The sequence below is a fragment of the Hordeum vulgare genome, chromosome 3H (genome assembly GCF_904849725.1).
Source record: "Hordeum vulgare subsp. vulgare chromosome 3H, MorexV3_pseudomolecules_assembly, whole genome shotgun sequence".
In the NCBI taxonomy this organism is placed as follows: Eukaryota; Viridiplantae; Streptophyta; class Magnoliopsida; order Poales; family Poaceae; genus Hordeum; species Hordeum vulgare.
The window spans coordinates 211,440,736-211,457,585 of record NC_058520.1 but is presented as its reverse complement, the minus strand read 5'-3'; positions in this window follow the sequence as shown (position 1 = coordinate 211,457,585).

Genomic DNA, 16,850 nt, shown 5'->3' with positions numbered 1-16,850 from the left:
ATCCACTCGGAGACCAGTCCCGAGTGATGTCTGCCTCGAGCACCTACACCTCCCCTCGGTGAAGGAAGATCCTTTTACAGAGGAGCCAGTACAACCAAAGAGCTCAACGGATCCGACTGAAGTCGAGGTCCCCGCTATGGTTGATTTGATCATGGAGATTCTTGTTGTCATCCCCGAGTGGACTGTGCCGTTCATTGCGTACATCTTGCGGCAAGAGTTACCAGAAGACGAATTCCAAGCTAGGCAGATCGTCCGTAGGTCGAAGTCCTTCACCATCATTGATGGCCAGTTGTACAAGGAAAGTGTTTCAGGCGTCCTTCAGCGGTGCATCTCCCCTGAGGAGGGACAGTTAATTTTGGAAGAAATTCACTCGGGAACCTGCGGTCATCATGCCTCCTCAAGAGCGATTGTCGCCAAAGCATTCAGAGCTGGTTTCTTCTGGTTGCAGGCGAATGAAATGGCAAAAGATATGGTCGACCGATGCAAAGGCTGTCAGTTCTATTCGAACAAGTCCCACAAGCCAACGTCTGCGCTGAAGACAATTCTTCTTGTTTGGTCGTTCGCCGTGTGGGGATTAGATACAGTCGGACCATTCAGAACAGGCCAAGGGGGATTCACTCATCTGCTGGTAGCAGTCGACAAGTTTACCAAGTGGATTGAAGCCAAGCCCATCAAGAAGCTCGACGCCCTTACGGCCATCAAATTTGTCAGAGACATCATCGCCAGATTCGGGGTTCCGCACAGCATAATCACCGACAATGGCACAAACTTTGAATCGGACAGATTCAAAGGTTTTTGCACAAGCCAAGGTATCCAAGTGGATTTTGCATCCGTGGCGCATCCCAAAACAAACGGGCAAGCAGAGCAGGCGAATGGACTTATTCTTCAAGGGTTGAAGCGTCGACTCCTGCGAGAAGTTGGACATGCCGTCGGCGCGTGGGTCACTGAGTTGCCTTCGGTGCTGTGGGGCCTCCGCACAACTCCGCAATTGATCTACAGGGCGATCCCCGTTCTTCCTCGTTTATGGAGCAGAGGCATTCCTTCCGAGTGACTTGATTCACAACTCTCCACGAATCGAACTCTTCTCCGAAGCCGAAGCAGAGCAAGCCAGGCAAGACGGAGTGGATCTTCCAGAAGAAGAGCGCGAGATGGCACTGACTCGCTCGACAATTTATCAACAAGATCTACGGCGATTTCACGAGCAGCACGTCAGGAGTCGCACATTCCAAGCAGGTGACCTGGTGCTCCGAGTGGATCAGCAGAGACCACACAAGTTGGCTCCCGCCTGTGAAGGACCCTTCATCATCTCTAAGGTGCTGAACAACGGAGCATATCGACTCTACAACCTCGACAGGGAAACAGACGAGCCGCGAGCATGGAATGGAGATCTCCTGAAGCGCTTCTACACATAACCGCCGACGGGGACAATGTAAAGAACAAGTATCATTGAAGTAATACAAAGCAGATTGATTTCTTGCCGATTCAAAATTCTTCCGCGTTTGCAGACTCCGGTCTAAAAAAACTCGCTCCGAGTGCGCGCTAAAAGTCACACTCGGGGACTTAGCTGCGACCCAGAATCGCCTAAGTACAAACTCGCTCTCAGTGCGCACTAAAAGTCGCACTCGGGGACTTAGCTCCGACCCAGAATTGCCTAAGTGCAAACTCGCTCCGAGTGCACACTAAAAGTCGCACTCGGGGACTTAGTTGCGACCCAGAGTCGCCTAAGTAAAAAAAACTCACTCCGAGTGCGCACTAAAAGTCGCACTCGGGGACTTAGCTGCGACCCAGAGTCGCCTAAGTACAAACTCGCTCCGAGTACGCACTAAAAGTCGCACTCAGTGACTAAGCTGCGACCCAGAATCACCTAAGTACAAACTCGCTCCGAGTGCGCACTAAAAGTCGCACTCTGGGACTTAGCTGCGACCCAGAGTCGCCTAAGTACAAACTCACTCCGAGTGCGCACTAAAAGTCGCACTCGGGGACTTAGCTACGACCCAGAGTCGCCTAAGTACAAACTCGCTCCGAGTGTGCGCTAAAGACACGCTCGGAGACTTAGCTGCGATCCAGAGTCGCCTAAGTAAAAAAGCTTCCTCCGAGTGTATACTCGAGATCCACTCGGAGGCTTAGCAGACCCTCATTGAAGCTCATGTGGATGTGAAGACAACTAACAACTACATGAGTAACAACTCGCTCCGAGTGCGCACTAACAGTCACACTCGGAGACTTAGCCGCGACAAAGAGTCGCCTAAGTAAAAGCTTGCTCCGAGTGCGCACTCGGAGGCTTGGCAGACCCTCATTGAGGCTCATGTGGATGTGAAGACAACTGACAACTACATGCTCCGCATGTTTGCCATTGGCTTCACCATGAGACGCCAAACAAAAACCACAAGCCAAAATCGTGTCAAAAAAAACTTAGCAAGAGATCCGATTTGAATTCAAAGTTGGATCTACGATCAGTCGGCTCGGTGTGAATCAAGCTTATCCACACCGAATCACGAATGTGCTGGCCAACAGCAGTGGCCAAAGTTTAATACAGATACCACTCGGCATACCAAGGTAAATGTGCGTTCACCATAAAGTTTTTTCAAGCGTCACCGGGACTGGCAGGCTCCACAAAGGTGTCAAGGTCGATTCCATCTGCAATGCGAGTGGCTGTGTCGAGGAAGGTCTCCATGAAATCTTCGAATTGAAGCTTCTTGGTGTTGGCGACCTGCAACGTCTTCAGCTTTACTTCGCGAGCTTCCTTGCAGTGCACTCGGACTAGAGATAGCGCCACGTCCGCACCACAACGAGAGGCAGATTTCTTCCATGCCTGCACTCTGCTCGGGACGTCCTCCAGCCGAGTCATCAACCCATCTATTTCTTGCCGGGAATCGTCTTCAGGCCACAGCTCCTTGTCGATCCAACCGATGACTTCTCTCAGGCGGCCAATGAAAGGTCCCACCCTGCTAAGGCGAATATGCGCTCGGAGCAAGTCCCGGTTGGCTTCGTCGCCGAGTGGAACGTTCGGAACAACCGACCGTTCAACGTCGACTGCTTCAACCTCAATGTCCCGAAAGAAGTCTGCAAAGAAAAGACAAGCAGAAAGTAAGCGCAGAGTGAACTCCAAAGTCAAGAAGCACTCAGCAACAACTTACCACCAAGCAGTGCAACCATCTTCCTTGCCCAGTCGCTGACGTACTTCTCCTGCGCCATGCACCGAGTGTTCATCAACTTCAGTTGGCCCATCCATTCGGATCTCTGACTCTTGAATTTTTCAACTTCGGCTAGCAATGCCTTGTTGGTCTCTCGAGACTCCTCCAAAGACTTCTCTCGGTCAGCAAGAGCCTCCTTCACACCAGCCAGGTCATTCACAGCCGCCTCCAAGTCCGCAGTGAGCTGAATCTTCTCAGCCTTCAGAGCATTGTACGCAGATCCCATTTCGCAAGTCTTCTGCCAAATAGACACAAAGAGAGGATCAGAAACATTCAACAAGGAAAAATATCGACACATATGACAAAACAATCAAAGTCCAAGATTCTTGAGACCCCTGCCGATGCAAGCAATCGACAGCTGTCTCGGGGACTACACCCAGTGGGTTCACTAAGAGTGACCCCACTGGTATGCAGCTCGAACAGGTTGGCCCTATCGAGCTCCATAGCGAACAAACAACACTATGAGACTATTACCCGACATGAGTAACACTACTCTCGGGGACTACACCCAGTGGGTGAACTCGGATTGCCCCACTGGTACCATTCGGGCAGATCAGCTCTGATCTGTTCAGATTACGGAAAATACATATAAAGACAACTGCCGGTGCAAGCACTCGGCAGAAGTCTCGGGGACTACACCCACTGGGTTCACTCGGAGTGAACCCACTGCAAAACCATCCTACTGTATCCGAGTATATCGCTGAAACCCCCAGTTGGTAACAAGAGGAAAGTAAACACTTACTAGCGCACTTACTCGGATATCGTCCCGGAGCTCCAAGATTTTCTTGTACAAAGACGTGATGGAGTCATACGCTCCCTTGGCATCACCCACCATTAGCTCCACCTGCACCATGGCGTCCTTGGCGGCCCCCACCTGGTCTTCCGGGAGGTGTCGGGCGTCATATCGAACGGTTGACGGACCCGGCGCGACAGAAGACTCGTTGGGCATCCCGAGCTCCGCTCCAGTCGGTTCCTCCGTGAGGGGCACCGTCTCAGTCCGCGGCACCGTCTCAGTCCGCGGCACGTTCATGGTGGGAGCAGCAGCAGATGGGACAACCTCAAGGACAAGCGCCAAAGCTGGCTCCGACCCCCTTTGGTCGTCGTCCTCCAGATGGCTCACCTCCGAAGGAAGCTCAACTGAACAAAATGAAATTACAGAAAAAGGTCAAGATCAAAGACAGCACTCGCGAAACAATAATACAACTCTCGGAGTCGCAACAACGTACCTTGCTGGGACGTGGGGGCGTTATCCGTGTCCATGGGATCATCGTCCTGGCGCGGCAGGGAGGTGGCGGAGGTAGCAGTTCTGTTGAGTGAAATCCACTCGACGGATAAGCATGAGTTCAATCGGATACTGAAGGAAGATGGAAGAACAAGACACTTACGCTAAGGCGACCGGAACAGTGATCCTCATCCGAGGCAGAGCTTTCCGAGGCTTAGGCCCGCTAGGTTTGGCCACCTTGGACGGTTGGTTCACGGGCTCGGCGGCAGCGTCCCTGGTCCTCTTCACATCCCGAGTACTCGGAGGCATGGCAGGAGCTGGCGGAGCACTCGGAGCCACGGGAGGAGCTGGCGGAGCACTCGGAGCCGCTGGAGGAGCCGGCGGAGCAGCAGGGTCATGGCAGCGCTTGGTTCGGTGCTCTGGTGGTGAGGGTGGCGAGCTCTGCTCCCCATCCTCCTCCTCCTCCTCTTCCGTCTCCTCCTCCGTCCCTCCACTGTCGGAGACGTACTCGGCGCTATCCATGCTGCCCTCCTAGCTGCCCTCCTCTTCCTCAGCTGGATTCCCGTTCGAGACGGCAGAATACCAGTTGGTCCACTCCTGCACAAAACACGGTCGGCAACGTCAGTTAGCAGGACAAGAAAAGCAATAAGTCTAAGAAAATTAAAAGCACTCGAAAATATGTGCTCACCTCATTCGGAGGAGGATTGTCAGCGCGGAAGGGCTTCACCCGCCGGGCTCCTTCGGGGTTATCACACGCGCGTGTGATGTCGCAGACCCACGCCCTCACAGTCTCCCCGGTTACGCACTCTGGATGAGACCGAGTGGAATCTGAAGTCCCCGCGTAGGGCCACATGGCGTGGTGTCGGGCCTGTAGCGGCTGGATGCGTCAACCAAGAAAAGTCTCCAGCAGGTCCGTGCCGGTGACTCCCTTGCGGACGACGGCTATCAGCGCATCGACCAAAGGCTGGATCTGGATCTTTTCCCCCTTAGAGAGCGCAAGCTTCCTGGGAGGGCCCGGACGGTCTAGGCTAAAAGGTGGCAACCCACTCGAAGCATTCGGACAAGCAATGTCATGGCAATAGAACCAGGTCGATTGCCAGTTCCTAACTGACTCGGACAACTGGACAGGGGGTAGCTACTCTTTGTTTTCTTCTGGAAGCCTAAACCCCCGCAGAGTTGGAGGAGATGGGTCTTATCGTCCGACTGGCTAAGCTTTTTGACGGTTTGGGATCTGGTGGAGAAGACGTACTTAAAGAGCCCCTAGTGGGGGGACATCCAATAAAGCACTCGCAAAGGGTGACGAATGCAGCAAGGTGGGCTATTGCGTTCGGAGGAAAATGATGGAGCTTCGCCCTGAAGTAAGTCATGATACCTCGGGAGAAGGGGTGGGGAGGCAAGGAGAAGCCCCTGAACACATGGCTGAGCAGCAGAACACGCTCCCCCTCCTTGGGCGCCGGCTCCATCTCACCCTCCGGCAGCCTCCAGGACTTGTTGACGATCATGCCATGCTCCACCAGCTCCAGCAAGTCGTCCTCCGTCACCGTGGAGGGGAGGAAATCCCCCTGGATCCAACCCGCCGGCAATGCCCGCTGTCGCCGCTGAGCAGGGGCCGCCCCCTTCTTCTTCTTCTTCTGCGACTCGAGTTTGCTGGTCTGCCCCTTCGTCATGGTGAAGACAACAGATCCGCACAGGAAGAGAGGAAGGAGGAGGCTTGAGGCGTGCAGAGAGCTGCGGGAGGAGCGGGGTTAATGCGAGGAAGATGAGCAGCGGAACAGGGAATCCCACCGGAGAGGCTTAAATAAGCTTCCGACTGGGTCACAAACAGGTGGACCCGAAATCTTATCTCCCCAACCAGATGCTGCGATGTTAGTGGAGAAGATAAAGGCACGGTAATCGAGGCGGCAAAATCTACTCGATGGCGATGTTGTCATCCCCGCTGAGCACGCGGCAACCGAAATTTGAGGATCCCGGAAAATCCGCCGCTGTCAGTTTGACCAGTCACATCGAAAGATTCCGCGAAAGCACTCGGTCCCTGACGGTTCGTTTCACTGGTATATTCACTCGGATCACTAGTTGAAAGGATGAAATGGATCGAGGCAAACAACGCCAAAGTCACCTCCATACCAGTCGGATCCATACTCCAGACATCACTTCATCGTTCCAACTCCGATCCATTCGGGGACTAATGATGGGGTTATAGTCCCAGGGTAGGGTCATAGGCCTGCCCTATAGGTCCTACCCAAGGACTACCCTTCATAGAGGACAAGGCCCTTAGACAGTTCCCACTGAACTAAGGACTCCCCCATCATCCAGTCGGTGACGAGCACTCGGAGCGTATTTAACGTACCGACTCGATTCCACTCTGTACATCGTAACCTCCGAGGAGGGCAACGGTCATACGTTTTGATACATCTGTATTAACATTTAAGGCTTACGTTACCTGTAACGTAGGCATTTATTCGCCACTATTCCACCCCTGTCCACCGGGCCATTATGAAGGGCAGCGCACTCTATATAAGCCGCCCTTCCCCACTGGTGCAGGGGTTGGCACTTGCTGTAATCCTATAATGCACTCGACACTAAGCTCCCAAGAGCACTGAGACGTAGGGCTTTTACCTCCACCGTAGAGGGGCCTGAACTCATACATCCTCACCGTAGCTAAAGCTCTGCCCATCCTTTCGTACCCTACACTTCTACTGTCAGACTTATACCCACGACACCCATCGAACGTCGTAGTCTTCAAATGTTATTGGTTTGAGCTGAGGGAGACTAGAATGAGTCATGAACATATAGGACTAGTCGAAATCAACCAAAACACCCACTTAGATGGCTCAACAGGCGACACAAGTTTTCTATCTACCGTGGGCCTACCAAACTGATCCAAATCTAAAAGGTTGGGATGTCGTTTATGAAGTGCCGCCACGTTTTAGACCACCTACCCTCAATGAAGAGGATTACAAACCTCACATTAACCCAAACACATATGAAGGAGAATTCTTCCAAGAAACTCGTATGTCCAAGAAACGTTTCAAGAACCGCTCTACTTCACCCAAGAACATTGAAGTAGACAATGACATTGAACCCGTCTTAACCCCTGAGCCCGAATTGGAAGAGCCGAAGGAAGAAGAGGTTACTGATGCGGATGACCTGTGACTTCTTGACCGATTACATTATGGTGGCCTTCCACATGTTCTTCCTGATAGTGATGATGATGATGCATTTATTGATGATAGTGATGATCATGATGCTTGTATTGACCCCGAAGCATATATAGACGAGCATGATTGTTATTAGTTCACGTCAGGTATTCAACTATTACTATATATAGATATATAAATTTTTAGTTCATGTTAGGTATTCAATTTTTATTAGTCATGTTGGTATTTATGAAGATGATACCCTTAAATTATATACATTTTATTACTCATGTTGGTATTTATGTTGTTCTAATTTCATTTACTCTTTGTCATGGCAGGTGTTGAAAGATGGTGGGAAAGGGTCTAAAGCACTCCATGGATCCTTCGTCGGTGGGTGGTGGGATGGGTACTTCCATTCCTGCCTCGCCTCTTCGGAAAGCGTTGCTTTCTACTCTACATAGAGTGGCCGCTTCTTCGACTCTCGCGGCCCCGTGAGAGGAGGTCGACCCCCCGTGAAGTCGAGAGCTACTAAAGGTACATGTGGCCGCGGGAGAGGTAGGGTGGCTGCCACGCCTTCCTCGCCGCCACCCTAAGCTGATTCACCTGAGCACATGACTGCTAGGATGGATTCATATGAGGTGGAGCCTACACGGTCTCCGGTTCACGATCCTAAGGCCGAGGAGCCTTCGACCCACGAGACTCGTGTCCTAAAGGTTTCGTTCCAGGAGACTCCGGGGCAAAGCAGGGATGAGGGTACGTCCCAAGAGATCGAGCGGGATACGTGGCCTGATCTGGGTCAGCCTAAGCCAAGTGGCCATGTTGATAGCAACGAGGAGCTGGGTTAGGGGGCCACCGTCTACCAGCGTGGTAGTACAGGGCTCCCGCTCGTGCCGGCGACCCGCTAACAGAGGTGGTCGATTAAGCCAAATGGGGACAAGTAAGTTAATTTACTCTTATTTAACCTTTTGCCTTCACGTTTTCTCAAATGTCTAATATTTTGGCTTTAATTTGTCATACTGTAGGGGTTGGATTGTTGCCAAGGGTGTCCACATGCCCAACAGCTTCCTTTGTGTGCTTTGCTGGCAAAACTTCCCGGGGTTTGTTACGTTGCCCGGTCGGGGCCGAGAGGTAGGAATGACCTGGGAGCACTACTTGGGTGCCCCGGCCCCGCCGGAAGTGGAGTGCGACGGTATTTTGTGCAACACGAGGGCCGACATGGTGATCAGACAGTTTTGGGTAATTTCTCCTTTACACAATTAAAAATCAAGAATAGCTAGTTATTGTACTAATCGGCGTTGTCTCGTTTGCACACCTTCTACAGGTGTGAGGAGGGGTACGAGGAGGACGCGGCAATGGTTATCAAAACCGAATGCAGCCGCCTACTTCAAAACTTTCGACACGAGGCTCGGGTGCAGGCTGTTCGAGACTACTACGCCTCATGTCGTATTAGGAAGGAAAAGGCGGAGTGCCGCGATTATAAGATGGAGAAGGAGCATTACATGAAGGTAATTACATATTATTAAGGCCTTGTAGTTAGTTTCCTTGATTTCATTCTTACGCGTAGCGCTCAAATTTCTCTTTATTAACTAAGGTGCCCCCAAGATGGTGTGTCGATAAGATGGATTGTTGGGAGGCTTTGGTTGATCAGTAGTGATCCGGATAGTGGGAGGCCAGCCACAACAGCGCCAAGGAGAGGCGTGGCAAAATGGTTGGTGTGCCACACCATCAAGGGACCGTCAACTTAATCCAATTTGGTGAGAACTCGGTATGTGGTTTACTTCATGACTCATGCAATTCATTCTTAATGCTATCTTGAGCCCTTCACTAATACATTTTTCCTCTCTCTCTGTAACAACTAAGATGTGCCCTTTCCTATTTTGAGGACGAGGCCTCAAAAGGGAAAGGGGCGCATCTAAACATTTCTCAAGCGAGATAATCATAACATTACATAACTGAAAGAGTGACAAGTAGGGCATACACTTGCCATCAGATAAGAGTATAGCATATAGCTTACAGACACACATTATTCAGAGCATAGTTTAGTCCAGCTACGGACAACATGAAAACAAGTAAAACTATGAAATCCTGCATGTTGGCCCCACGATCACAACCAAGGCCTCAGTCCTCCGGGTAATTCACGTACAGTCTGCCACAGTCCTCATCGAACTCCCACTTCAGCTGGCTATCATCAGGACCACCTGCGTCAGGCGTACCTGTACCTGTTGGTGTTTGTAGTAATCTGTGAGCCACGGGGACTCATCAATCGAATGACCTTGGTATCGAATCTATCCAAGTTAATGGGTGAGTAAGGTTAAGTGTATGAGTTTGCGGCAACCTAAGCATATATGGTGGCTACCATATGATGATCAGAGTAACATATGGTGGTCTACGCAAGGTGGTCGAAGACTAGATTGATCACTAAGTGATCCTGAACACCTACTTACGTCAGACATAACCCCACTGTGTTCTCGATCAGAGAACGACCTCGAAAGAGACAATCACGGTTACGCACACAGTTGGCAGTTTTTATTAGAGTTACTTTAAGTTGTCTAGAACCGGATGTTAACAAAGTATCCATATTTGCCACATAACCACGGGCGCGGCTTTCCGAAAGATTAAACCCTGCAGGGGTGCTACAACTAGTCCATCACAAACTCGTGATCTTGTTGGATTCCTTAGAGGAAAACCTCAACTTTGAGGACACCCAAAGTTTCACCGGAATCCCAATGTGCAAGATATGTCGCTAAGGTAAGACAAACGTAGCAGGATCGCCCGACGTGTCGACGACCCCGAGAAGAGCCGCGTATCTCAGTCTCAGGACACGACGGATGAGTCACACTACGGGTTAAACCAAACCTCAAGTTGTCCCGTGGTGGCTCCCTAGTCTGCTAAGTTTGGACCAACACTCATGAGGAGCACTAGCCCGGGTTGTTGATTAATTCCTCGGGGTAGCTATTCCCTATGCATTTAATTATTAAGTGATTAGCAAATTAAAACCAAAGTTGGATCCTGCCAGACCAGCCTTAACACTACATGATTTATCAAGGGGGTCACCATAACAACCCCGAACGTGTTAGGAGCGCTCAGTTATGGAGTCAAACACCGGTAGCCGAAACTAAGGCGGCAAGAACGGAACAAATCACCCGGAAAAAGGCTAGGCATTCCGTTATTTACCAAGTATATAGGTGCATTAATTAAGTAACATTTAAACATAATGATATCAAAATGCCCATGTTATCACATGGACCAGCTCTCACCTGCAAGCAGCAAAGCTATTCATTAGAGGTTGAGCAAGCCTACTTAGCCAAACAATATTTGCTAGGACACGGAAGTGTTTGGGGTTCATGGCAAAGACAGTTGGCATTTATATCATGTGGTAGTCAGTGAGCAAGTAACGAAGGAAACGTGATTCTAAGCATAACAAAGCTAGAAACGGTGTCAAGGTCACGGTCATCTTGCCTGTGATTTCTTCAGCCTGGAACTGCTCTTGTTCTTCCTGCACGTACTCTCCGGAATCCACATACCCGCTCTCCGTTCCTGATGCTACCCAAGATAAGATAACAGCCAATGAACACCAGCAAAACATAATGCAACAACCAATATGATGCATGTGTGAAGAAGTAAGCATGCATCACTATTCTAGTCACTTTCATATGCATTAGTTGAGTTAATTGAATTCTGGAAAAAACTCATATTAAGTTATCTTGACATGCATGAATATGGCATGAACATGTGCATCACGTGAAAATGATGCAAAACATATAAAGAACGTAATGAACGGAGTCACGGATCAACTGGAAACTACCACACAAGTTTCAAAGGCCTACGAATCAATACAACCACAAACACAAACATATGGGCACTCACTGGTGTAATCAGGTTGCCACATGATCAAGTAACAAAATACAAGTGGAATGGTGCTTGGGATCACACCACACCAACAACCAATTCCCACACAAGCTCTAAAACCACATAAGCATACAATCTGTTTTCAACAGCAACATAGCAGTTTGTCTACAATATCTACAGTAGCTACAACCCTCTAAATAAATCAAACAAGGCATGAAACTGAAGCCATCCAAAAGCACTACAACCGTGGACAAAAAGCTAAGGCAAAGGAATCATCCATGAGCAGATCTAAAGCCACTAACTTGGACAAAATATCACAGATTGGGACTTAGTGAAAATTACAGATTTTCACCAGCTGCTTATGATATCTACAGGAGGTGTATAAGCATGAAATTTTATAGGGAGCTAGAAAAACATAACAGCTAACAAACATTAGTTTGATGCATGGGATAATTCCCAACACATGAGCTAATTCACACCAGACAACAGGGGAAGAAAATAACTCTAGTTTCCCACACTTAGTGAAATTCTCAGGGTTTCACAAATCTGACAGATTCAGCCAAGTGTCCACTTTGACAGGGCACAATAGGTGCATACAAAAACCAAATAACAAAATGGAAGTCCCAAGTTGTAGAGGGGTTCACACACTAGCACTCCATGAAGGACTCATCCACAAAGGATCAAAGCACCACCTAATGTAAAGCACTAAACATGGCATCACATCAGAAAATAACAGTTTTTTGAAGTTGCTCTAAAATGGAATCTGATTGCGCCAATGGATTCCTGGGATGATTCTACCCCAAAAACTCATATTCATACATAGGTACTTGCATGAAACATCATTGCACAAGGCTAGCTCAAAAATACTACAAGGATTCCTATAAGCTACAAGTGTCTTATTGTCACATGTAGAAGCTACCATATTTGGTAATATCTACATATGGACACTTACTAGGAAAAGATTTAAACTAACTAGGCATAACATAGCATCATGAACAAGCTTATCCTATCATGGGTGGGATGTGTTCAACCACACACACACACATGCCCAAGTATATATGTGCCCACACATGCACATGTATATGTGGACTCACACCACACACACCTACATCTACACATGCATCCACACACAAGGAACTATTCACACACACACTCACATAGTAGAAACACACATCACACTATATGTGGATATGCACACATACATGATTATAGCTACTAGCTCAAGTGTATGTGCAAACACATGCACACATACACTCCACACCTACATCTACAACGCACACACACATACTACAAACCCTAGTGCATCAGGAGAAAAAGAAAAACAACAAGCAAAACCCTGGCAGTAAAGAAAACAAAACAAAATAAAAGCAACAGGAAAAAAAAGGGGGGATGTGGGATTCGAACCCACAACCTACTGGTTGCACCCCCAGTCACACCACCACTGCGCTAGTCGATCTGAGCTTAACAAAGAGGGGGTGTTGCTCTTTTGAGCAGTCCCCTATGCTCTACCTGCACCCAGGCGACCAAAACAGAGGACAACACTGGCGGCTCAACGGCGACGTTTCGGCGACCTAATCGACACGGCGACCCTTGGCGCTAGACATGGGGTCCCTCGGGAACCCATTCCCGACTCAGATCGGCGAGAGGGAGCCTGCAGCGACGGCTGGCCGGCGCGGCTCTTCCCTGCCATAGCGGGACAGCAGAGCGGCGAGAAGCTACGGCGCGTCTATGGGAGGAGGAAGAGGGATGAGGAAACGGCATGCTCACCCTGGAGTCAAACGTAGTCGACGCAAGGGAGAAGAAGGGTTGGGGAAGCCTGTCGGAGCCGACGCAGGACGACCACGCGCGGAGCAGAACGACGGCGATGCTCACGAGGACGTAGTCGTCGCCACGGAGGATCTCTAGGGCTCCTAGCGCCGGGAATGGAACACGGGTAACCACCCCGTGCCCCTGGACATGGTCGCGGACGCCGGGGACGACGGCAGCGCGGAGGTAGACGGCGGCGAGCTCCTCTCTCTCTCGAGTCTGCTCTCTGTTCTATCTACAGAAACTTACCTGGGAGGGAGAGAGATGGACAAGGAGGAGGAGACGGTGGCGGCGCTAGGAGGGAAACCCTAGGCACGAACGCCCACGTGCTTATAAAGGGGAAGGAGAGGGAGCAACGGTGCACGACAGAGCCATGTGCTCGCACGAGCAGAGGAGAGGGACGGCGGGAGGAAAAAGGTGGCGGGGAGGAGCCACTGACAAGCGGGCCATGGCTGCCGTGCTGGAAAGGAGGAAGAAGGTGCGTGCTACGGGACTCTCTACGGCAGATGGAGGCGGGCCAAGGAGGGAAAAGAAGGAGCCGGCCCACTGGCTCTCTCTTGCGCGCCGCTAAGGCAGGGGATAAAAGGTTTTCTTTTATTCTTTAATAAAACTGCAAACCAAAATACCTCAGAGGCAAACACAGGGATTTGAAAAAATAAAAATTAGATATGGCATGAGGGAATTAAGCCCTATTTAACAAAAATATAAACTAGATTTTTAGGACAAAATAAAATACACTTAAAACAGGACATTAATGTTGTTTTTGTTTAAAAACCCTCATAACACCAAGTCCAAAATAACAGTGAGAGCTACCCCCTCATGCACAAACAAATCCTCTAAAGTATTAACATTTTTAAAACATGATCAAGCAAAGTTTAAAACACAAGTTCAGTAATTAATGGGGTAAGGGTTTTAGCATTGTTTTGAATTGCATTGTTTTGGAAATACCTCATACAACCCACACACTTATAATCACACTAGCACTCCCATGATGGATCAAACACTAGCAACACAAGAATGGGATTGCCAAGAATGCAAATGAATGTCATGATGCAAGATGATGGCATAAAATGATGCCACATGAAATGATAACCTCTATTTAACATCCATACATGATTCAACCAAGTCTCCACAAAATAGGAAAGGAGTACAAATATGGAAAGCAATACATGTGGGCAGTTACAACTCTCCCACACTACAAGAAGATCTCGACCCGAGATCTAGGACTGAAAGAACTCTTGAAATTCAGAACGGAGGTGATCCTCGCACTCCCAAGTGGCCTCTTTGTCGGAATGATGTGACCATTGCACCTTGAGAAACTTGATTGACTTATTGCGGGTCTTGCGCTCAGTCGCCTCAAGAACTGCAACTTGATGCTCACGGTAGGATAGGTCAGGTTGGAGATCGATATCTTGTACATCAACTGTGCGCTTGGGAGTCTTGAAGCATCTTGGGAGCTGAGAGACATGAAACACGTCATGCATATTTGAGAAGTTTGAAGGAAGCTCTAATTGATATGCAAGGTTGCCTCTCTTGCCAACAATTCTGAAAGGCCCAACAAAACGACGAGCAAGCTTTCCTTTGATGCTGAATCGCTGAGTGCCCTTCATGGGAGACACTTTAAGATAGACGGAATCATCGAGCTGATAAGTCATGTCATGATGCTTGCTATCGTAGTAGCTCTTCTGATGGGACTTAACTACTTTGAGATTATACCGAATGACATGACACATATCTTCTGCTTCAGCAATCATGTCATTCCCAAGAATCTGGCGCTCACCTGTCTCTGGCCAATTGAGCGTGGTACGACACTTCCTGCCATAAAGAATCTCGAACGGAGCTTTGCCTGAACTTTCCTGATAGCTGTTGTTTTATGAAAACTCAACAAAAGGTAGGCAGTCTTCCCACTTCATGCTAATGGAAATGACACAGGCTCTTAGCATATCCTCGAGGACCTGATTGACTCTCTCCACTTTCCCACTAGTCTGAGGATGGAAGGTTGTCCTGAATCGAATCTTAGTACCCATCACAGACTAAAATGAATCCCAGAACTTGGAAGTAAAGATGCTTCCATGATCCGAAGAAATCAGCATTGGAACACCATGCAATGAGACTATCCTTGACGTATACAGTCCTGCAAGCTGAGCTGCCGAGATAGACTCCTTGACTAGAAGGAAATGAGCGACTTTGCTCAACTTGTCTATGACGACGAAGATGGCATCGTTACCTTTCTTGTACTTCGGAAACCCGGTGAAAAATCCATCTCAACATGGTCGAATTTCCACTCGGGAATGGGCAAGGGATGCAAAGGACCTGCTGGACGTTGATGTTCTGCTTTCACTCTTCGACAAACATCACATTCATTTACGAACTAAGCAATCTCACGCTTCATGCGAGTCCACCAGAAGGTCTGTTTCAGATCATGATACATCTTGGAACTTCTTGGATGTATCGACAGAAGAGAGTTATGAGCTTCTTCCAAGATAACCTTTCTGAGATCCCCTTTCGGAACAACAAGGAGATCCTCAAAGAACAATGTATCTCTGTCATCAACACTGAAGCACTTATATTTGGGGATGCTCTTTGCCAAGCCAATCTTAACTTTCTTCACCATTGCATCAAGAAGTTGAGCTTGTCGGACTTGGTCTTCCAAGGTAGGGGAAATCTGAAGATTAGCAAGAAATCCCTGAGGTACTAACTAAAGGTTGAGCTTTCTGAAGGAATCACAAAGATCAGGCAGGATAGGCTTCAGAATGAGACTGTTGCAGTAAGCCTTTCTGCTCAAAGCATCTGCAATGACATTAGCTTTGCCTGCAGTGTAGTCGACGCTCGGATTAAAATCGTGGAGCATTTCCACCAAATGAGTTTGCCGAAGATTGAGGTTAGGCTAGGTGAAGATGTATTTGAGACTCTTGTGATATGTGAAAACTTCATCCTTTCTCTCCAATAAGAGATGTCTCCAAGTCATCAGAGCATGTACCACTGCCGCCAACTCAAGATCATGAGTGGGGTAATTCTTCTCACTTGGCTTCACCTGCCTCGAGGTATAAGCTACTACTTTCTTGTCTTGCATCAGAACTGCACCAAGACCTTGAAGAGAGGCATCACAGAACACTTGATAAGGTTTAGAATCATCAGGAGGAACCAAGACTCGAGTAGATGTGAGCTTCTCTTTGAGTGTGTCGATGGCCAACTAACACTCTGGAGACCAGACATACTTCACACCCTTCTGAAGAAGACTTGAGAGAGGCTTAGCAATCTTGGAGAAATTCTCAAAAAATCTTCTGCAATAGCTTGCAAGCCCGAGAAAGCTTCGAAGTTGCTTCACATTCTGCGGAGGTTCCCACTCAACAATGGCCTGCACCTTCGACGGATCAACTTTGATGCCCTCGGCACAGATGATGTGCCCATGGTACACAACTTCCTTCAACCAGAACTCACATTTGGAAAACTTAGCATAGAACTTATGCTCTCTTAGCTTATCAAGCACAAGCCTGAGATGTTCTTCATGCTCTTCCTCAGTTTCCGAAAAGACCAGAATGTCATCAAGTTACAACAAGACAAATTCATTCTTGAATGGGGAGAAGATATAATTCATCATCCGACAGAAGGTCGGTGGAGCATTGGCCAGACCGAAAGACA